A 22,376-nucleotide genomic window follows, 5' to 3' on the forward strand; every position below is an offset into this window, starting at 1 on the left:
GGTACAGATGGGGTTGGGAGTGTTTAATACCTTCATTAGAGATATGTGCATGAACAATCCCACGCCCCCCGTTGGCAACGCGCCCTAACGTTTGGAAGAGAGGAGAAAAGGGAAACGGAGCGTCGTAAAGCTTCTCACACAGCACAAACCTCCCGGGCATAGATTGCACATCTTACTTGATTTATTGCCTTTTCTTTTTATGAGATCTCTTATATCGGAGGGGAGGGGTGTTGCCTGTATGAATCTAATGTGCTTCACCCTTAGCTTATGTGTCTTTGTAGACCTCACAGCTGATAGATGCCTACCTTAGTATTACTGCGTTTTTAACATGGAGGTAGTTTGCTTTGCTGTGCTTTTACTTTACTACACGTTTTCATGCTTTCACTTCGCTTTCCCACACTTTACTGTGGGGTTTGCCGTTATTTACTGCAGTTTTGAAGGACTGTAGTAAATAGGATGTCTAAGGCCCAGCAGATTGTGAGTCTCTGCTTTCTGAGATGAACAGGTAACCTTAAGAGGACCGCCCAGCCATAGCTCCCACTCCACAGTCTTCCTCAACCCTGACTGCATGTGCAGGGACCCTCTCACCCATCTGTGTGAATGGCAGAAAGGAAGGAATGTGTATCTATTCGTTAATTGTGCCATACCAAGTCCAACACACAAGCTGTGTGTAATGGGTGTTCAAAGTGCACTCAGAGGTATTTCCATGAGTTTGAAAGGGCTAACATCAGCACAGTCTCAGAGCTGTGCTGTTTTCTGCCCACCTGAGAGAGAGAGAGAGAGAGAGAGAGAGAGAGAGAGAGAGAGAGAGAGAGAGAGAGAGAGAGAGAGAGCCTTGTGATGTTTCAGACGCACGAGGAAGTGATTCTCAGTTCCTATCATTGACAGTAAAGGGCTAATGAGACGCATTCTTTGCAAGGGAGTCACACAGGCAGGACTCGTGGTAAACTAACTTGCGTTTTAGTGTCCCAGCTCGTGCAGCTGATGTGGTAGAGCTGTGGGATTCGGGTCTCTACTGTCTTGACGGCACAGCTCAGTTTTAAACAAAACCATGAAAGCCTCTGTACATAGCTGATAAAGTGATACTAAATATATGCTTCCTGTTTTTCAAGTTAATAAAATAATGCTGCTTTTTGAAATGATGCCGAGTTGAATGTCTAACAAAGGGGGTAACTGTAAAAACTGGTATACTTTGATTTGTGCAGTAAATATCTGGTGCTAATGAAACATTTACCATTCATAAACAAAACCACATACTGCATGGTTAATATTGGCTTTTTGTGTAGATGCTGGAGGCTTGGAGAGACGGGGGAACAAGCCCGTATCTCCATCCTTGACCCCACTGTACAGAACTGGTGCATCTTACCAACAATCAAACCTGCTGTTTTTAGACATGCATTTTAATCAAGAAAAAATAAATTATTGGTGCATTCCTTAGGCAATGGAATCCTTAATGCCAGCAAAGCATATCTGAGTGCAAGTATTATCATATATATTTTTAAATTGTTCTGAGTGTCCAAGTTTTTGCTGGCCATGAATTAAAGATTAGACTCATGTTTGTATTTCTCGGGGATGCGTTTTCAATTGATCCGTATTAAAAAGGCGAGACCTTGGAGGCCACCGAGAGATGCAGAATAAAGAAGTGGCACCTGTCATTGAACTCTGGATTTTGCCACGCTTTGGCAATTCAAGCGTAATGCACTAGAAGACTTTACTTCCCATGTAGCTGATGTTTTGCTCTATTTCTTGTTTCCCCTGTTGAGCTGTAAAGCACTCCACTCTGTTTACTTTTTGCACTATAGGACGTTTCTTGTACAATTCTTATTATACATTTATGCAGCTGTGTGTTTAAGCTGTGTCTCCTTGGACTTGGTGTCAACCAAATAAACAAAGAATGCATCCAGTCTTCTGCTTAAAAACCTTCAATAATACCTAGTTATGAAGGCAAGCCATTGTTGGTTTGAGTGACTTTTGGGAAGAACCTCTTGCGTGGGTTGTGGCTTCTTCAACGAACACTGCTGTGGATGTTGAGGGCTTTACTGAGAGTCTGATACTAGATGCCCGAGTCAGTTCCCTGTGTGTAAAATACAATTTCTTCTTTCTAGGAAGCATGTTATTTTGAAGGCCGACAGCGGTGCCCCCTCTTGAGCTCCAGCCTGTGGTCTATAGCGCCTAGTCCGAGCCCTGGACACCAGGACTGGACCTCTTCCAGCCCCCCACTCCTCCTGCTACACCACAGGATCTCTGCTGCACAGGTAAGGAGGCGTTCAGCTGTGAAGTGAGGAAACCTTGGAGTCGAGCCCCGCACACACACGTGTGTTGAGTCTAAAGATGGCAAACAAGCCCCAAAATAGCTTATCAGAGCTTTTGAAAAAAATGTGTCCAGAAAGAAGATGCAATAGAATAATGATCTCGCTGAATTGGTTGTGCTTGTTCAAGTGGAATTACCTCTATTTTTTTGGTTGCTGTGAAGGGGGTGTTGTTTAGAGTGCAAAGAGAGTATCAGCTGACTCTCAGATCGCAGGAACTGGAGCGCATGAGGTGTCTTGGCGAGAGGCAGTGTTGGTAAGAGGTTTAGAGTCTGGAGGGCGGGTGGGACGCCGGGCAACCTTTGGGATCAGAGCAGTGCTGAGGTCTTTACAGTGTATAGATCCACACCATCACTTTATAGGCTTTGAAACAGTGGTACCATAAAGTGCTGGCGTGGATCTATACAAACATCCCATTTTTTTCTGTGGGAACAACCAACCAGCTTTCTGTCTGTGTATTTGCTAGTCTTCAGCTGCCTTGTGTTTTACACTGTTCCTTTTTTAGTTCCACTACATTAAGATCAGGCAGCGAAAGTAAATAATTTAAAGGCCATTATCGCAAAAGACAAATCATGGTGTTGTGCTGTGGCATTTCCTCCCGATAATTCATTCTCTCCTTGAACTGAGATGTTCACACCATCTGCTGCTGACAGTGGTTTTCAGTCAGACTGCTTGAGAAAGCTCTGCTACGCCGGGCTTTCTCCAATTTTTTTAATTTATTGTACAGCTGCTGTTTCAAAAACCCAAGCTATGTTCCCAGGGTTAAAAAACAAATATTGGGAAGAAAAAGTGATAAAAGGAAGTCAATTATAATGTTTCGTGGGATCTTTTGCAATCTGAGTATTTCCCTAGAGCTACAGTTTGGGCAGAGAAATAAATTAAACTCAAACTAAATGGAGGAGCGCCTGTCTCATCTGACATGAAGAAAAGAGACAACGAGAGATGTTTTGCTGATTATTTTCATTGTAAGAGCTGGAGATTTTCTTTGTTTTGATTGGTTAAGAAAAATAAATCCAAAATATAACAGAAAACTGTCATTGATCACATGAGTGTCGTACTGTGGCGGAGTCTTTTTTTTTTTTTTTCATTTTTGCCGGTTGACTTCTCATGTCAAGTCTGCTCTTGCGGTCTGTCTCAAGCCGGGGCTGGCTGTAGCATTGGGTTTAAAAACACATTAAGAATTAAAGCTGGAGTGTGATCAATCACTTGCATAAGCCCTCTTGCCCTGTGAAGCTGCTGATTATTTTCCAATAACTGTGTTGAAAAGTCATCTCTTGCTCCACATGCTTTCAGCGCCTGACTGGCTTTTCCAAGAAAGGGACTGCACCATCTTTGGGCCATCACAGACCTAGTGTGAAAAGAGATGTGTGCCATCTCCCATTCAAAATTATTTGTATTAACAGTTTTAAGAACTCTCTACTTTGTGTCGAGTAATTCCTGAGAGCTCTCCGGTTTTGTTTACGTGGGCTGCTGGCTCCTGGCTGCTGCCGGAGTGCGTGCTGCCTCGTCCCTGAGCTCCATTGTTGATTGCCTCAAAGACGGTGTGCGGAGAATCGCGTGTGTGTGTTCACTGAGCTCTTTGGCTTTTTGGAAATCAAACGAAAAAACAGCTTCCTCTTCTGACGCCTGCAGCCTGTCTGTCTGACTGATCACTCTGCCAGCTCCAAGTTCAGGAGGCTTGATTGCCAAACGTATTTGTTCTAGTTTTACACTAGAACCCTGCCTTGCCATGGCCAGATGGAACTGCTTTCATGAAGGAGAGAAGAGTGCTACTATATAACTAAATATATAAATAGCACCCACTTGTTTTTATTTACATTGTCAAGAAAATCCATTGTTTTGCCAGTGCGCCGTACAAATTGACAGTGATGCATATTGATTAGAATTATGCTGTAAAATACTTGAATGACTGTAAATTGAAGTTCTTAACTTTGGTTCTCATCAGTGCCAAGTTCGGCATTGGCAATCGATACTCGCTTTTATGCTTTTACATGCAATGTCGTTCTTTTATTCCCGTTCGTAGCCCTGGCAAGTGTGAATGTCAGGGATCACAGCATGAGTCTTTAAATCTCAATGTAGTTTTCGCCTTGTACTCAGTCCAGTTTGTACGGCAAGCGGCCCCCCCAGTGTTTCCCTTGCTGGCAGGGAAAACCTGATTCTACGGCACAAAATCGATGGCGCGGGGGAAATGAATAGAGAACTGCGAGGGCCTGGAGACTGCTGGAGTCCAACTGCTTCTGTTAAGGTCACTGAGGGGAACAACAGGCTTGTTTGGAGTCTGATACGCTTAATCTAGATGTAGCACAGGAGCCTAATTGCTGTCCCCTGGGTTTGATTATTTTAATAGAAGGATGCTATGATTCTGTTTGGGCCCTGTTTATCAGACAGGGCTGATGTCTTGGAGGAGGCTCAGAGGAGGGCAGCTCATTCGGCGCCCGAGCTGAGAGCTATTAGTTTTGATGAGGCGTCATGAACTCTACATCTCTTTGCAGGCTTTTGTAGCATCAGCTGAGGGACGACCTGATTGAGTTAATCGCACACTGACAAAATGGGACAAACAGGCTGGATTCAAGCAGTTGTTTGTAACCAAGCTAATTCCAGCAGCACACAATGACAGAAATGAATGCTTGGTTAAAGAAGATTGATACTGAAAGAAGAGACTGCTTAAAATAATTAAAAGTAACTAAAGCTTTTCAAGAAATTTCTAACAATGAAATCATATTGACGCTGTTACTATTTTAGACCTACCATATGGTTAGATCTTGTTACAATCCTCATAGATTTTTTTGGACTCCAGCTTTTTCTGAAGGGAAGAAAATCCATCCTGCTTGTTGACCTGTAATGCCCTTCCTACTGTGATAGAAAGACATAACTGTTCGAAGCAGGTGCCGGCAGGTCAGGGATTGTCTGGGGGTGTCAGGGTAGCTAACACTTTTGAACAAACATGTAAGGAAAACAGTCAATGCAGAGTTAAGATTCAATCACTGACGATTGTTTGACCTTTGCCTTTGATTACAGATGTAAGGTTGCATTGTTATGTGGGTTTGATCTTAAAGCATACAGAAAAAACAAAACACAAATGCCTCAATTAGCTTCTGATTAATTTGAGCGCTCTGGGACGCTGGTAACCTTTCATTGGGGTTTGGGTGGGATGCTGAGGAGATGCGTTGTCAGGAGCGAGACTGCAGCAGTGGTGATATGAACTTTGGGAACGCAGCCTGAAGGTGCTGTCAGCACGGGCCGCACCGCTCTCAGCATAGGCCCCTTCAAAAGCTTTTAGCCGTCCTTGTCTTTCATCAGTCCGTTTTTTTTTTTTGTGATCACTTCCTTCCCTATGTCATCCAGCTGATCCATAATTTATGTGGACGGGGAACGTTTAAGACATATGAGACAGGAGAATATACGTATATATATATTTATATATTTTATAAATTAATTTAAGAATGGATTAATTATTCATGCTGTGGTGCAGGATGGATACGGCACTTCCGATTGGTTCTCCTGTTCCTTTGCCAAATTGATCATGAAGGGGCCGTGTCAGTGGGCAGCTCTTCCCAGAGTGCCTGTGGAGAAGCAGGAGTGAAATATATATATATTAGTTAAAGAGAAATGACTTTTGCAGACCGAAATGCTGTAGGCATCCCTCGAGCAGCTGCACGATTAAGCACTATGTGAGTCCTGTCAGTGTTTCCCCCTCGGAGATGGACCGCACTTACTTCTGAATACCCTTCAGCCCTGCAAGGACCAGAGTTCCTTTAATTGGACAAGTGACCATACTTGCTGGATTGTGCATTTCCAGTCTTCACAAACAGGTGATTTCAGGTGTGACCTAAAAACTAACAGGGAAAGGATCTCTCTCCTGAACCAGGGTTGCAGGATCACCATTGCATGAAGGCAAATCCTCCACTCCACAGACTAAATCTTCAGACACTTCATTATGGCGGCAGAAAATAAAACTTAATTGAAATAAACTGTCTGGCAACAGCAGAGGACACGTTGCTTCTGTAATCCATCTCTTAAAAATGGTTCAATCAGCAAAACTTGATTGTGAGGGCGAGCCGTGAAGCACAGGGTCTGTGTATATTGAGTCGGTTTGTTTCACTGAGTGGCTTTAATGACTTTTGATAGCATCTCCGTTAGGTGGCTGTCTTGAGAGTCAATAGGCTCATTTGGTAACGTCTCATGTAAGGATTGCAGATCTTTTAGGACTTGGTGGGTCACTACCGTATGATAACATTGCCCCTCAATCCTGGGAGGCTGTGAATGAGTGACATTTGTTTGCAGGCATGTTTGAATGTCCTAATGCCAAGATACCATATCTGTCACCGATCCTGAGCACCTTCCCCAGGGAGCACTACCTTCTTCAAACCTAGCAGGATGCACAGTCCTCCCCGATCTCCACTCATGATTAAAACATTATGCGTCGGCCGTTTCTGCTCTGCGCTTGAGAATACTGGTACAACTTGGCAAAACGTTGTCAGGGCAGCAGCTCTGCCTGCCTGCGCCTCGGCCCCGTGTCAGTTGGAGCTCCACCGTGCTGTGGCCCTGGCTCCTCTCTTGATGTCTAATTAGTATTCCCAGCGGGGAGTGTCGGTGACGCAGGCATGCCCTGTGATTTAAATTGAGGCTGTTTAACAAGATGCACGCCAGGACTCCAGCTTCTTACCTCTGTTCCCCAGCCTCGCCCTGCAAACGGCAGCCGCACACACCCCCCTGTACCCCGTACTCGCCCCATATTCCCTTCGCCGCCTGGCACTAATTACCCCTATGGCGCGGCTCAGTGGAGAAGCGAGTGCGTTAGCTGGCACGCTGCGGCCTGCTGGTCCCGGAGACTCCCGGAGGCGCTGGGCTCCGTGGCTGTGAGCAGCTGTTGTTTACCACCTCACCTTCCCTGGCACCAGGCTGTAGGGCCCGACACTGAGCTCAGAGCAGCACTGTCTCCCTGGCTGGCTGGCTGAAGACGGCTGCTAAACAGATAATTAGCACTGTGTATTTCCACCGTGATTCGCCTGAGCAGAAGGATGCGCCAACTAACCCAGCTGACATGCCCCCATACTGACGGCTGTGGCTTGGGATTGTTTAGTTTGTGTGTTAAGTTTGTTTAGTTTATTGATTTGGTTGTTTAGATTTTTTTCCTCTTTTGGGCATTACACATGAAAATAAGCAAACAAAACTGAAAGAAAACACGGCTCTTAAGAGGAAAGACCACAGTTATGAGATTAAAAGGCAGGGAAAAGTACAGTGGAGGGCAGAATAAAAATTGGAGACTGAGAGACACTGCGGAAGATGTACAGGAGATGGTAATGCCTGATTATAAAGTTAGTTAATATGTTCGTTAAAGTATCCACACTTTCAATTTTATTTCTCTTTGATGTCCTTGATTGTCTTTTCTGTGGTTTTCTCATGGTAAATGTTTTTTAAATGTTTCACCCCATTCCCCATCAGGAGCTCCTGCTTGCTTCTCTCTTTGTACAGCAATCCAGGAGAGTACTCCAATTTGTTTTGGTTTATTGACCTACCTTCTAAAAGCTGTTGAGTCCATGCAGTTTCTTAATTAATCTCGAAATGAAAATTCAAATTGAGGGCAAGTTCAATTGTTCTTTTCTGTATCTTTATTAACCCGGTACTAAACATCTAAACAAATAAGGGCATCCAATTCAGCTGGTAACAGGATAATTGTCTGATATAAACTAAGCCAGTGTTGTTGCCTACATTTAACCAGACCATTCAACAAACCCCATCTCTTACATTTGTTCGTTATTGATTTTTATTTTTATTTATTATATATTTTTTAATGTGCAAATCTCCATATCTCAATTTCACCAGACAGGCACAGCACAGATTATGTGCTGCCTAGGGCTACATAACAAAAATACTTTCAACTCCTTTTGGTGTCAGGAGATATTATTGTCCTTAATAAGAAAGTTATTTCAGTGGCTTAATCGCAGAATTACAGGTTCGGAAGCAAGAATGTGGAGCATCAGGCGGAGAGAGGGGACTGTTTTGATTGTCCATTTGCTGCAGGTGATGCCCACTGAGAAGGATTGTGGGTGGTCCAGGAGGCTGCAATGAGTCAGGCCAGGGGAAGAGGGATGCAAAGGAGGAGAGACCAGGGTGAATGGTGTATTATTGTGATGGAGGGAGTTCAAATAAAAGCACACGGCTGCTGGGAGGGTTGGCGTGCTGAAGTGCAGACAAGAAACATGCCCTCTCCTTTCTGGGAATGGAAAACGATCCTTTCCGATGAAGCGTCCTTGCTCTCCTCTGTGCATTGTCTGCAGAACGCAATATAAGAGGCCACATTGCTCAGGAGCCCGAGATGTTTGACAGCCTTTCTGATTCCCTGCCGAGAGTCCCAGGAGCAGAGAAGTGCGCAGAAATGAGAAGCGTTCCTGCAGCTGGCTGTAGCTGTGGATGTGGGAGACACGAACAGCGTTCATGTCCTGCATACAAGTTGGCTGCCTTAGCTGCTGCTGCTCCCTCTCCACATATTTCAAGAAATCTTGAAGTCTGTGATATACAGAGGTAATAACCTCTGTCTTTGTCTGGTCCTGGTTCAGCGAGCGAGGGATGAAAACATAGCCACTTTCTCAATAACCTGGGCGGTGTATTCCATGGTTCAGAAGCCATTGTTGGTACATTGACACTTGTCTCAAGCAATTGACCCTTTCCTCGATGTACTCGTAAGTGCTGGATATTGAAGTATTGTGGAGCTGAAGTCACAGGATGTCATTTCTGTTTTTGTAACAAGGGTGAAATACATGTCCACAAGTATCCACAGTGTGGTGTCCTCAGGTTAAGCCCTCCAGCTTTAGCCTCAGCCTTTTCTCTGCTGTCTACTCCATCCGCCATAGGTGCTTAAGAATCGCTGTGTTTTCCCCATTAGGTTTCTTTTTTTCTGTATACTGTTAAGAGTGTCCTCGGATTTTTTTTTTTTTTTTTGCTGAAATTATTTTGAAATGCAAACTCGAGTTTCCCTCTATAACAGTGCCTCTGAAATTTGATGCATTTAAGCTGAGTGGGGGTGTGGCTTAAATACTGAAGCATTTTAGCTAAGATTTTCTGGGCCGTCCGTATTTCACGTGTGGTCAGGCCCCGTAGTCAAACACACATACTACACACACATGACAGACCCATTGCACCAGTAACCTGTGGGGGGTTTCTGTGCTCTACAGAACCCAGGGAGTGATGTCACCATAGCTGGGAATTACACATGAGTTGCACCCATTTAAAGCGTAACCTTCCACATCCTTTATTTAATGTACCTCACTCCCCGCCAGGCAGCCTGTGGACACAAAAAAATAATTGTTATAGCTGGCAGCGCTTTGCCTGTGAAAGACTGACTCTGCTCTGAATCAGGATGGGGAAAAAAAAAGATTCTGCACAATTAGTATGAGCTAAAGGCTGGAACAAAAATTACAGAATAGAGGTTATAATCTTCCTCTGTTTGCTTTTAATACCTGTATGATGAAGTTGTTAAGCTGTTGTTCTGTTGGTTAAGAGTGAAGCATCTGCAGCGTTATGTCTTCTCCCCGGCTCTTTCTTCTTGGTGCCGGTGCTGACCCTCTGGCCTTCTAGTGATTGCAGATGGATGTGATAGCTAGCTGTGTCACAAAGGATGTTAGGGCGCAACACAGGGGCTCCTGTGTCCATGGCGACAGAGCAGTGAATGGTTGCATTGAGCGGGGGGGACCGGGCGAGGTGATGTGGAGAGCTAATCTCTCCACTCTGTCATCAATGACAGCAAAACGAAATTCTCCAGTTTCAAGGAAAAAGGAACACGGCCGCATTTCACTTAGAAGAATAAAGACCCTTAAACTTACACAAACTTATAAAAACATATCTATCATTCATAAAAGTAAGTAAGTATTGAGTGCTTGAAAGGCCCGGTTTTGCTCAAGAAGGTCCTGCTGGGAGCAGGGCACCTCAGGGTCTCCACCCCTCCATTCACCACGCCTCTGGGCCGCGGAGGAAGCCGCAGTACTGGCTGTGAGATTTATACGACCTGTAATTAATGAATCCCTCACACTCTGCCTTCTCCTGTGGGATGTCCTGAGACCACAGATGTGTGTCAGAGTTCAGCTCCGTGCACACAGTCTGCAGTATTCAGTGCGAGTATGTGTGTGTCTGTGGGGGTGGGTTCTGGGGGCAGAAAGGGGATGTGATCGCTCAGCTCGGCTCTACACTCCTGTTTTTTCTATCCAGGGTCTTGTGCTTGCGGTTTTGAGTATGTGCATGCTGTGTTTGAGAGCAGGAGCGAGAGGCCACTGTGATGCTGAGTGGCAGGAACAGACACGGTGCATTTTAGACTTCAAGCAGAGGGCAGTTACATAATGACACCAGTCATTTAAATACTGAATACAGTAGCTTTGCATTTAGCCAGCGTATTGACCCTGAAACTCAGAACACTTAAGGGGGAAACTAAAAGATATATACCCTCCAAGGTCTTCTATAAGATGCAGAGTAAATCATTTTTATCAATATGTAAGAACAGATAACTGACACGCTTACTTATGTGCGCCAGAACGTTCTAAATCCTTGTTAATGTCTTGATCTATCCGGGATCTTCATCAGAACAGATGGAGCCGGTGTGCACACAGGTTGTCTACATGTTCCCGAAGTGTCCCGCACTCTCATCCCTCTGCAAACCGCAGCGCTGAGCAGTGAAGCGTAGAGACTGTCTGTCTCCTGGGGCCGTCTCTCACTTAGGGACTGGCAGGCGCAGGGCTGGTGGAGGGGGCGGGGTATCTGCTGCAATACGCTGGAGAACATCCTCCGGGAACTGCCGTCAGTTAAAGGTTTTTAAAGCACAGAGTGGAAAAAAAAAAAAACAAATAAACTACACATATGTCGTCTCTCAGGGAAGAGAGCGGAAAGCTGTCCGCCTTCCGAGGGAGCGCAGTCGGGAGATCTGACATGGTTTGTATGGCAGCTGCTCTTCTGTGCTTTTTTTTTTTTTTTTATTAAATCTCAGGTGCCCAGACCTGCTTTGATCTGAATTTCCTGGCGTCTATTCGTTACTGACAACCTTTTTTGGTTCTGCAGGATTAGATATGACTATTGGATTCCCCCCCCACCCCCCCTCTCTTTTCCCTTCTCTGTTCCTCCCCAAGATATGATTGAAACAAAATGCTCTGGATTTTCCCTTCAGGACTTCATGTAAAATGGAAACGAGCAGAACAAAACAAAACAAACGAAATCAATAAAGAAATGAAAACCTGAAGGGGAGCTATGATGTTGCACAGTTCCCCACAGAGCTTGTCCATTGGGCGTCTGTCTTTCCTCCTCTCTGTGTTTGATGGAGAAGGCATGGCAGCTGTATTTGTCCCACAAACTGCACCTGGAGTCACAGAACGTCTTCTGCAGGTAGATATTAAGTTGTGCTACTGAATGGGCTAAACTGCTGTGCCTCCAGACCTTGTTTGTAAAAAGTAATCAACACACAGCAAGAACAAATTGCTGACGCGTGCTGTATTTCACCTCACATCGTCGAGATTTGACCCTGCGTTGTGATTCTGAGACCGAAGATGTTCTCCGGGGTGTGTGGAGAGCGAGAGTCGGACCTGGCAGAGCAAACCAAGACACCACAGCGGTAATTTAACAAGCCAGAGGCGAAGACTGTTTGAATGCTAATTTATAAACCTGCTTAATATACCCAAGTCTTTAAGAAATAGGCTGAACATCAAAAGGAATAAAGTTTAATTGCTTTACTACTTTGCTTTTAAAAAGCTTTTGCCTTCAGTCTTTTTTTTTTTTTTTTTGAAACAATTTCTTATTCTTCCTTGCCATGAGTGGATTTAATAAGTGTTTTCTTATCAGCACCACCATCTCTTAGCAAAATTAAATGCCCTGCAATACTTTGAGGTGGTGTGGTAGATATACCTTTGTTTCCACAAGCTTTGATTTGATTAAATATATGTTTTAGTTTATTCTGATTTAACCGCATTGCTCCGTGCTGGCTAATTGGCGTGGATGGGAAGGATTTTTTCATTTTCTTCTATGGTGCACCTCTATCTTCTCTCATGCCTTTCTTACCTTAGGAGGTGAGGTTTTGCAGAGGGGAGGAGAGTGTTTCTGTGGTTTTCAAGGTAATGGTATCTGATCTCTCTCGGGAGTTAAACTGCTCTCCAGGACAGTTGTTTACTGCACGGTTTCCTTTCTGCTGTGTTGGGGGCGGGGGTGGGGCGGTAGGCTTTGGAATCCTGCTGAGGTCAGAGGTCAAGTGAAAGCAGCTTAGAGTTCTGAACTCAGTTTCATGCCCCAAAATACAAAGACTAATATTAACAAGTGGCTTTGTGTGATTGTAAATAATACTTGCTGTTTTGATGGTTTAAGATCTAAAAGAAAATATCCATACATGGGTTCTGTTATTTTCAGACTCAGGGGGAGTTTTGAGTGTGTGGTTGAGTTCTTTTGTTGTTTGAGGTAATTGGTTCAACAGCCCATCCTATCCATCTATATAAATCTATACCTATATCGATATATTATTATGATTTTAAATCTCAAATGAGAGCTGTGTGTTGTGATTGGAGGGTATTAGGAGCCCCAGTCTGCTGTTTCTCCAGCTGCTCTTGTTTTGCTCTGGTGGATGGATTATGTTCACTGTAGCTTTCTCTACTTCATCCCTTGAGGTTTCTCAAAGTAATGAGACACTGGAAACAGCCGTGAGAAGCACACCTTTAATTTCTACAATGCTTTAGAAAAAGCTACAATGCAGTGCTGGTTAGTATCCTCCCTAACTGTACATAGTAGCCTTAAAAAGCTGTGATCCATGCCTGTCCATGCGTGTCAGAAGACCCACAGTAATTAACCCCGTGGTTCAGGGGTCACATGTCTTTAGTCAGCTGTCTGTGACTTGTAATTCCCCATGTTTGTTTGTTTGTTTGCATTTTTGTCTTGTGCCACAGAAACCATTTGATAATAAGTGTAGCCTCAGGTAAAGGACACACAACAGCATCACAACCCTGGTGTTTATGCCTGGTCCCAGAGCCCCCCATGCACCCTCCCACACTCCCTTTCTATGCAGCGTTGAGTCTGCGGGAAGAGCAGCACAACAGGTAAATGGATTACAGTGTGAAAGCTGACATCTGGTGCCAGGAGTACTCTTAATTGGTTTAAGAAGAGCATAGTGTAATAGCACTGCACTGAGCTCTGGCTGTTGTGAAATCATTATTTTCTCTCATGTTGGGTTTAATGAAAGCAAGAGGCAAACTGCTTTTCTGCTGTGTTTATCTTAGTGGGTGGATTTGATGAGTGCTGGGCCTGTGGGAGAACTGCTATTATGGATATTAGGTGGCCTAGCACTGGACACATATTGTTTTTGCCTTATGATGTAGTTTTATGGTTGTACAAAAGAGTTTGGTCAGTCTCATGGTTTTGGTGGCCATGTTGCATATGATGAAACTCAGTGACTTCTCCACTGTGCTGAAATTTGCCATGACACAAGCACACATGCATACATGCAGAAATATGGCCTGTTGTTATTGTTCTCCTGTCAACAACACACCAAGCAAGGTCCATACGGCCTGCAGATTCCTCACACAGGCTTTCATGTGATCAGAAACGGTGACGGATCTGGATGCTGTTCAAATTCGTTCACAAGTGGTGATGTGGCAATAAATGGATCTGTTGCCTTCTTTTCATTTCACTACCGAATCTGCTGTTGCAGAGCCACGACGACAGCATCGTAAGGGAAATGAAAACCACAGAGACAGAGAGATTGAGACAGAGATAGGGAGTGGAGAGGAATAAAACGACAAACAAAGGCAGGTCAGAGTGAACACGAGAGAAAAGGATGAATGCGTGTCATGTTTGGGCTCTGAAGGATAAACTATGCGGACCTCCTGCTTTATGTGCAGTCGGGATTAGGGGTGGTGAAGTCAGCTGAACGGGAACATGGACAATCAGATTATATAGAGTTCTGAGCAGCCGTAGATGGTGAGTTTTACTGCAATTAGTTTTGATTTTTTTTTTTTTTCTCCTTCAGCATTCCTTCTTTGAAAGCTTTCTGTACTTGTGGTGACTGTGCTGATCCTATTTCTTGCTCGAAGGCCTGTAATGCACCTGACCAGACGAGGATCAGGACTGTGGAGCCAGTGTAACACCCTCTGCCCTTGAACCAGCTCCACTACTGAACTGAGAGGCGCTCCACAAGCCTCTTGTCTGTGATTGTGCTGCTTGAAGACCTAGTTGCAGTCGCCTGTGATGTAGCTCTTGTTAGTCGAGGTTGAATCTTTTTATTTCTCTTTGCCTTTAATGTCTGATGGGAGATTATCTCCCAGGCCTGAGAAATGAAAGTGAGAGTGACTATGAAGAAGCGGCATCACGCAAGCTCTTTAAACTCGGTGCCTGGGGGCTGGCCTGAGCTCGCCTGAGCCGAGGACAGGATATCCGTCAAACCAAGCTCTGATTAATCCCGTCACGTCTCACTAACTGCTTTGCATAGAGCTGACTCTAGAATTACAGGTGCCTCCTGTGTGTGAGAGGGAAAGGAATGAAATAAAATATCTGTGTTAATAAAAAGACATACTAGATGCATTATTCTTCAAGGTTGGCTCCACCTTCTGTCATGAAGTGGACTGCAATCATGAATGCTGTGTGTGATTAATCTCACCAAAAGCAACCCAAAGTGGATTGTGTGCTGCTCAAAGTCACTAAAGGATACTGGCAATAGTTCTCTGACTTCATAGGTTGCTGAAATAATTTTGGAAAGCCGGTGCGGCGTGGTGCTGCGCAGCGCAAGTCATTAAGGAGATGAGCACAGTCATGTTTTATTGCAGATCCGCTTCAGCCTGATGGTTCCCATTGTTCTTTACCCCTTCTAAAGAGGCTCTTCTGTGTTGTGTTTAAATGGTCTGTGAATCAAACATTCGCACTGCCACCCACTGACTCGAGTGTTGTTGCTTCGGCACGGCCTCCTGACTGCGGGTTTAATAACGCGGAGATGTGTTGAGCAGGATCAGCTGAACGCTAACGAGATGCTGTGAGCAACAAGGCTACAGTGCGGTAGCGGTCTGTAATGAGCAGGGGCAGATGGGCAATTCGAAAACCACGCGGGGCAATCCTGAAAACTCCCAGGAGGAAGGAAGTTGGTTGAGTTTGTGCTGTTTATACTGGGACTTTCACTCTCTACCCTTTCTGTGCCCATCTGCAGGGAGAGGAGGGACAGTCTGTTATTCCAGTTCACCCTGTGACAGTGACTTCCACTGAACAGGCAGTTTGGGACGAGCCCCCTCTCACCCACACACTTCGCCTGGGTTCTGTATTTGGGTAGCATTTTCTGTTGTTTTAAATTCGGGGCAAAGTCTGGCAAGCTAAATGACAAATTAGAGTTAGGCTTATTTTAAAATTGTTTGGTTTCCCCTTTGTCACTATATGGTTTACAAAGCCTATGGATCTGCTCGCCCTGTCATTTTCACACTGCAACCCCTCCCCAGACGCACACAGCCAATCACACGCGATGCCCTTGTACTCGCTCCCAGCCAGATGCATGGTTAGACAGACGATCTGAGCACAGGTAAAATGTTGCAGGGGGGCGGTGGCACTCTGGGCTCCAGCTGCAGCCAGCTGTTCTGTGCTCGAGCCTCTCGCCATGGAAAGTGCTGCGTTTGGACGGGGATTGGCTCGGTGGCTGCCGGGCCTGGGGCCAGTCTCTGCTGACATGCAACGTGCCATTTTTGCGAGTGAATTTCCTGGGCTGCAGCTGACACTTCTGAAGATGCAAGCCAGCTTTCTCTTGGCAGCTTGATTTTAAGTTATTTATGTATGTATACGTATGTCTGTGTGCATGTGTGTGTGCATGTATGCTTGTGTGTATGTTTATTTATAAGGAAGCTGCTTCGATTAGGCTCCTGGCACATCCAGGTTAGGATTTTGTTAATTGCATGCTTGTAAACTGTGAACTGCTACATGACTTGTGACAATCACTTAATTGACGACTCGTCTGGTTGGAAACCCTGGGAATGATCCTGCTCCTGCTCTTCTCCAGCTCGTTAGCGGAGCTGGGCTGTTTTATCTCGACGCATTGCTTCTTCAAGGCAGCTGCTGTGCTGTGAAGTACCGTCGGCCCACAATACCGTGGGCTGCCTATTGACCGACTCTTTCTGTGCAATTAAAATGAGCGCCTCAGACCCCCCACAGAGCCCCGCCTTTATAAACGCATCTGTTGCTGCTGCTTTTCATCACCTCATTTAAAAAATCATTACAGATCTCCTAATAAGACAAACCCTGCTACATTGATCTGAGTGCTGTTCCGGATGTATACGCTTCCTACGGAAAGTGTATATGCGATGGGCGCTGACAGAAATGAAAACAGCGAGCACAGGGCATTGGAAAAAGCAATGTGCGGTTTGTGTGTTTCGACAGGAATAATGCAGCGCTGTGGAAAGAGCAACTGCAGGTTATACTGATGTGAATGTGGAGTGCCAGCTTTATCAGCAGTCATTCGGTCACTGATTTATCACAGTGTGCTAAAGCTGTGGCAATGACATTGTATTCAGAATTTGTATTCAGTGCTCTTCTATGGGTTTGCATTAAATCAGTACTATTGACTATGTGGGTGAAAGGGCTCTTCAGTTTCACACTCACAGACCTGATGTTCACTGTTCTGTAAAATGGCATATCAATGTCTCGCATAGGTGGCAGCAGTCTTAGTGGATGGAGGAACGCTCTCCTCTGGCCTGCAAATGTGTGTTTCATGTACAACACAAAATAATGCTCATTCGATGGTGAAATAAATTACCTTTTTATTTTTCTCTAAGCATTGATTACATAAATCATAAAGCATTTACCCTCTATAAGGCAAATGAAAAACACACTGTTTCAAAGACACACACGGCACATTGGTTTCAGCTCTGGCAGGAATTGAGGATCGTGATCTCTGAACCGGAGACATTGGACCCAAATCGGTTCCCAATCAGAAGTAACAAAAACACTCAGAGCTACTTGTGTCAAGTAAACGCCAAACAGGAAAGCGGAAAGTAAGATATGGGCTTAGTCTCGGAGAGGGCAGAGGTTACAGTCACTCCACTGCAATATATATAACAGTAGGTTAATGTATTATGTTTACAGTTGCAACATTGTGGAACAGAGCGCACAGTCTAAGCAGTTCACTTTGTTCAGTGAATGTTTAAATACAAGTCATAGTAAATGATTTAACTGGACGAATATGTAAAGGGTGAAATTCAGTTCAGTGCAGCTGTAATGTGTCAACTGTACTCAAATCTGTCTCCATTTCAGATATTTACATAAAAGAAACTAAAAGCAAAAGTATGTGGTCTGATTTGGATAACAACCATTGGCACACTGGTTTTGTCTCTCAGGAAGGTCATAATTCTTCATTGAAATGGGGGAAGTGTAAGGCTATAAGGCAGCTAGTAAAGAGAAAGAGATCCTGCCAGGAGGGTCTGTCTGAGATGTCCGCAGTATACTCCCTTGAAGTCTCTTGCCCAGGGACCTCTGATCTAGAGTCCTGTGGCACGTTTCCCTTTCTAGAGCTCGTAAAGCTGCAACATTGTCCCAGCTTTGTATAATGTTCTGACTCAGGCTTTGGGTGGGGGGTGTGAGGCAGTGACATCAGTTGGAGCCTCACTGAGACCATCACTGCTTCCTCCGCACACACTTCACTGCTGGGCGTCAGGGCAGTCGCCCAGGTGACAGATGTAACGAGTAGGTGTGAACATGATGTAATTAAATCATCTTTTCCTTCAGTTTGCTGACCTTCAGCCTCACCGTATCTCTCCAGAAGCATTTAGTGTGGAAAACAGCTGTGTCATGCCTCCTGAACGCAGCACACAGCACTGAGATGCACAGAGCAGTGGAGTTCACGACCTCATAGCTGGAGAAATGGGGAGGGAGGTGGTGGTGGCTTGGGGTTAATATCAAATGAATTTATAAATGCATCCCGGTCATCTCTCCTGAGATGGAATTCATACAATGTGTGGTGGATGAAAATAATGTCTTCATATCTGTGAAGTGCTGTCATTGTTTTTAAGTTCATGATAAATATTTTGATGAAATGTCACAAAAGAATCAGTGTTTGTTTCATATAAAAATGTGTTGGAAACAAATGTTAGTTTTCCAGGAAGGAGGGATCAGTGATCTAAGTCTCTTGACTCAAGTCCTTTTCTCTTCACTGTAGTTTATTCCTCAGAAGACACATTTCAGAAACAACTGCAAAAGCCTTTGTGGCCTAGCTTTAAAGTTGGAGCCCTCGTTTTAATTCAGCATTCCTGAAGAATCTGCGAAGTGCGCATCAGAAAATACGGATCTGACTTGTTTGCTTTCCTCCCTATAAATAATGTATCACAGAGAGACGGGGAGAGAATCAGCAGAGAGCAGGAGCGTGAATGGGGGGACGTACGCCTCTGGCAGGATGTCAGTGAAGCTGATACCTGGAGAGACTCCGGGCGGGCTGTTGGTTTGCATTTGGAGAGGACTGTGTGGATCCGTGCTGGGGGAGGGGCTGTGTGTGGGGGGGCCTGGTCTTCGCTGGATGCCGCTCAGACTCCAGGGAAGTGAGGGAGGGATGAGAGTCGAGCTTTGTCAGCAGTAAATTCCTCCAATGACACAATTACTTCCAGCTGCTTTTGGACAGACGCCAAGGCAGACTAGTCAGTGGAGGCCCCTTTTTGTTTAGTTATTATTATTTTTTTTCAAATTTAGGCTGTGGGACCTGTAAAGTAGTCTGTGAAACCAAAGCCAATATTTTTTCAGTTTGTCTGGGCAATTCATTAGCATCACGATGGGCTCACGCCACACCGAGTCCTTCTGGGTACTTTTTCGCTTGAGCAGCACCCTACTCAATCTCCATCGGCACCCTCGCTGTACATTACCACCGAAAAAGGAGAACATTTGTGCACCATTATTTTATTAATGGCTCTGTGACTGTTAACAGGTGCCTGTGTAATACAGAGTGACCCTGTTCGCCCATTATCCCTAATTAACTTCATTCAGACTCGCATTTCTACGCTGACTGCTTTCTGTTTTGCAACTCCTCTTTCCTGGCGGAGTCCTTTCGGCGAAGGCTTTCCGCTCCCAGAAATGGCTGGTATTACTTGTGGATCAACAGGAAAGACGCAGACTGCCAGGAATCCTTTACAGCGGGCCATAACACCGCTGTCCAGAATCTCACAATAACTTCCACAGTATGGAGGCTTGTCCTACACTGTTACTCTCTTACTCTAGTACAGTGGTTTTCAAACCGGTCCTGGAGTGCCCCCTGCCCTTCTGGTTTTTGTTCCAACCGAGGTCTTAATTACTTAATAATAATAATAGTAATAATAATAATAATAATATTACTTATTTCGTAGCAGATGCTCTTATCCAGGCCGACTTACAAATTATAAGTGCAATACAAAGTGCAAAAATACAGTGCAGTTCAAGACATAAAACATATTACAAATTCCAATTTACATAATACTGTGCAATTCAAAGCATAGTACATTTTACAAATTCCAATTTACACAAATGTATACAATATACGGGGTCTTACATCCTGAATTGTAAAAGCTGAGTGCAGACAAGATGTTAGGTCACAGTCAAGGGCTAAGGGAAAGGGAGCATAGGGGAAAGCAAAATAACAATATGAGTACTAGTAACGCAAGGCAAGTAGTATGATTAAACCTTGTATAAGTGCTATCTTACAGGAGAGTAAATGGCTAAATTACAAGTACTGTCTGAAAAGATGTGTCTTCAGTAAATGCCAGAAGGAGGTCAAGGACTCTGCTGTTTTGACTTCAGTGGGAAGGTCGTTCCACCACTTAGGGGCCAGGGATGAGAAGGAGCGGCTCTGGAGGAAGGAGAGTGCAGAGGAGTCAGTCTTCTGGCACTGGAAGAGCGCAGTGGTCTGGAGGGGATGTATGGGGAGGTGAGGGTCTGAAGGCAGCTTGGTGCAGTGTGGTCGAGACAGCGGTAGGTGAGGGTCAATGTCTTGAACTGAAAGTGTGCCGGTATTGGCAGCCAGTGTGGACGGATTCGGTGTATGTTTCTCAGGAAGAATCTACAGGTGCGTGTCAGCGTGGTGATGTGCTGGGTGTAGGAGAGCGCAGGATCGAGGGTGACTCCTAGGTTCTTAGCGGAAGAAGAGGGAGAGAGTGTCGTAGATTCCAAGGGGATTGAGATGGAGAGATCAGCAGAAGGTGAGGAAGAGTGGGGAAAAAAGAGGAGATCAGATTTGGAGAGGTTGAGCTTGAGGTTGTGTGAGTGCATCCAGGCGGAGATAGCAGACAAACGGGAAGAGATGTGACAGAGTATGAGAGGGTCAGAGGAGGGAAAAGACAAGAAGATCTGGGCATCAACTGTCTAGAAGTGGTAGGAGAAACCATGGGATGTGATGAGGGGGCCCAGGGAGCGAGTGCAGAGAGAGAACAGGAGCGGGCCTGGACAGAGCCTTGAGGTACGCCTGTGAGGAGAGGTTGGGGGGAGGCCATGTCACTTGATAGGTCCGGTCATTGAGGTAGGAGGAGAACCAGGTGAGAGCAGTCCCAGAGATTCCAAGGTCAGCGAGGCAGGAGAGGAGGATGGAGTAATCGACAGTATCATATGCTGCAGAGAGATCGAAGAGGATGAGGACTGAGGAGAGGGTGGCCACCCGAGCACAGCTGAGGGAGTCAGTGACAGCCAGGAGAGCAGTCTCAGTGGAGTGAGCTATGTGGAAGACGGATTGCAGAGGATCCAGGAATGAGCGATGGGGAAGAAAAGCAGAGAGCTAACTGTGGACAGCACGTTCGAGGGTCTTTGAGAGGAAGGGGAGTAGGGACACAGGGCAGTAGTTCTGAGGAGAGGTGGGGTCAATGGTAAGTTTCTTGAGGAGTAGGATGACAGCAGCTTGTTTAAATGCAGAGGGGAAACAGCCAGAGAGGAGTGAGGAGTTGAGGAGGGAGGAGGTGAAGGGGAGTAGATCAGGAGTGGTCGCTTGGAGTAGGTGAGTGGACCGTGAGGACGGTGCAGAACTGGAAGGGAGAGGTGAGTCCCATTGCGTGGAATTCAAAGCTGTTAGTCTTGATAGAGGAGAAAAAGGGGAGGACAGAGAAGGGGAGAGCAGGAGCCCTGTTCCTCCTCCCTGCCCGGTAGGACGGGGGGACTGGACAAACAGATTGGACAGCAGGGGTTGTTGAGTTCTCAGGGGAGATCCATCCCTCGGTGAGAGCGAGGAAATCCAGAGTGGTGGGAGGCGAAGGCGGAGATGAAGTCTTAATTTAATGGTATATTGCTTTGTTAGTTCAATTAAGGATTCAATTAAACAATTAAGACCTCAGTTGGAACAAAAACCAGCAGGACAGGGGGTACTCCAGGACCGGTTAGAAAACCACTGCTCTACTAGTATGGAATTGATTGTATTAAAAGGGGTTGGGGTTTGAGTGACATGGCACCCCCAGTGGTGAGGAGGAGGAGTACACATTTGCCATTCCCCAGCAAACATTCGCTCTTTCATTCGTGATTTTTCCAGAAAATCATTGACAGTAATTGTTTCTTGTTGGCTTTGATAGCTGCATGGGCATCATGCTCTGAAATGGACTGTGTAACTCTGTGTTTCAGGCTACTGATCTCCCCTGTACATAAACTGCTAGCAGATGTTGCTTTTCCACCCCTGAGATATTGAAACCTGCAGGGGTCTCTTGTTTGGAGTGTACCCTCTTACGGTAAAAGCGACTTCCTCAGATTCTGATCTACCAATCGCTTATTTGTACCGCTTCCTGCAGTGAGAGTCGGGTGCGCCACACTCAGACACAGAGGAGATGAGAATCTGGTCCTCAGCCGTCTGACAGCAACCGTCAGCTGTAGAGGACGTTTCGGCTGCAATTAGTGACAGGAATTCTGATGACCGTGGACTGGAACGTTTTCAGTGCTCGTGCCGTGGCTGCCCATGGTAATAAAATCTGTTTTAATTGAAAGACCCCATTAGTAGTCCGGTACTAGCATGGCTAATCCAAGGTGAGCCGGACTGTTTTCACACTCACTTAACAGAAGAGCAGTCTGTTAACTCATGTCTTATCTGACCCTGTCTCCCGCTTGACTAGTTAAAGGCCTCTCAGTTCTTCACAGAGCTCATTCACTGCTTTATTAGCA

General features: G+C 45.3%; 1 protein-coding gene across 2 annotated transcripts in view; it reads left to right on the top strand.

Moving 5' to 3' along the window:
• galnt1 (UDP-N-acetyl-alpha-D-galactosamine:polypeptide N-acetylgalactosaminyltransferase 1) overlaps positions 1-22,376 on the top strand; it is a 122,146-nt gene that overhangs the window by 25,613 nt on the left and 74,157 nt on the right. Inside the window, exon 2 of one of the 2 annotated variants that reach the window (XM_066691382.1) lies at positions 2,106-2,255. The exons of the other annotated variant lie outside the window; for it this stretch is intronic. The gene's annotated coding sequence lies outside the window, so the exon portion shown is untranslated. The remainder of the gene's footprint in view (positions 1-2,105; positions 2,256-22,376) is intronic. 2 annotated transcript variants of the gene reach the window in all.

Source organism: Amia ocellicauda, chromosome 18, assembly GCF_036373705.1.
Source record: "Amia ocellicauda isolate fAmiCal2 chromosome 18, fAmiCal2.hap1, whole genome shotgun sequence".
NCBI classification, from domain to species: Eukaryota; Metazoa; Chordata; class Actinopteri; order Amiiformes; family Amiidae; genus Amia; species Amia ocellicauda.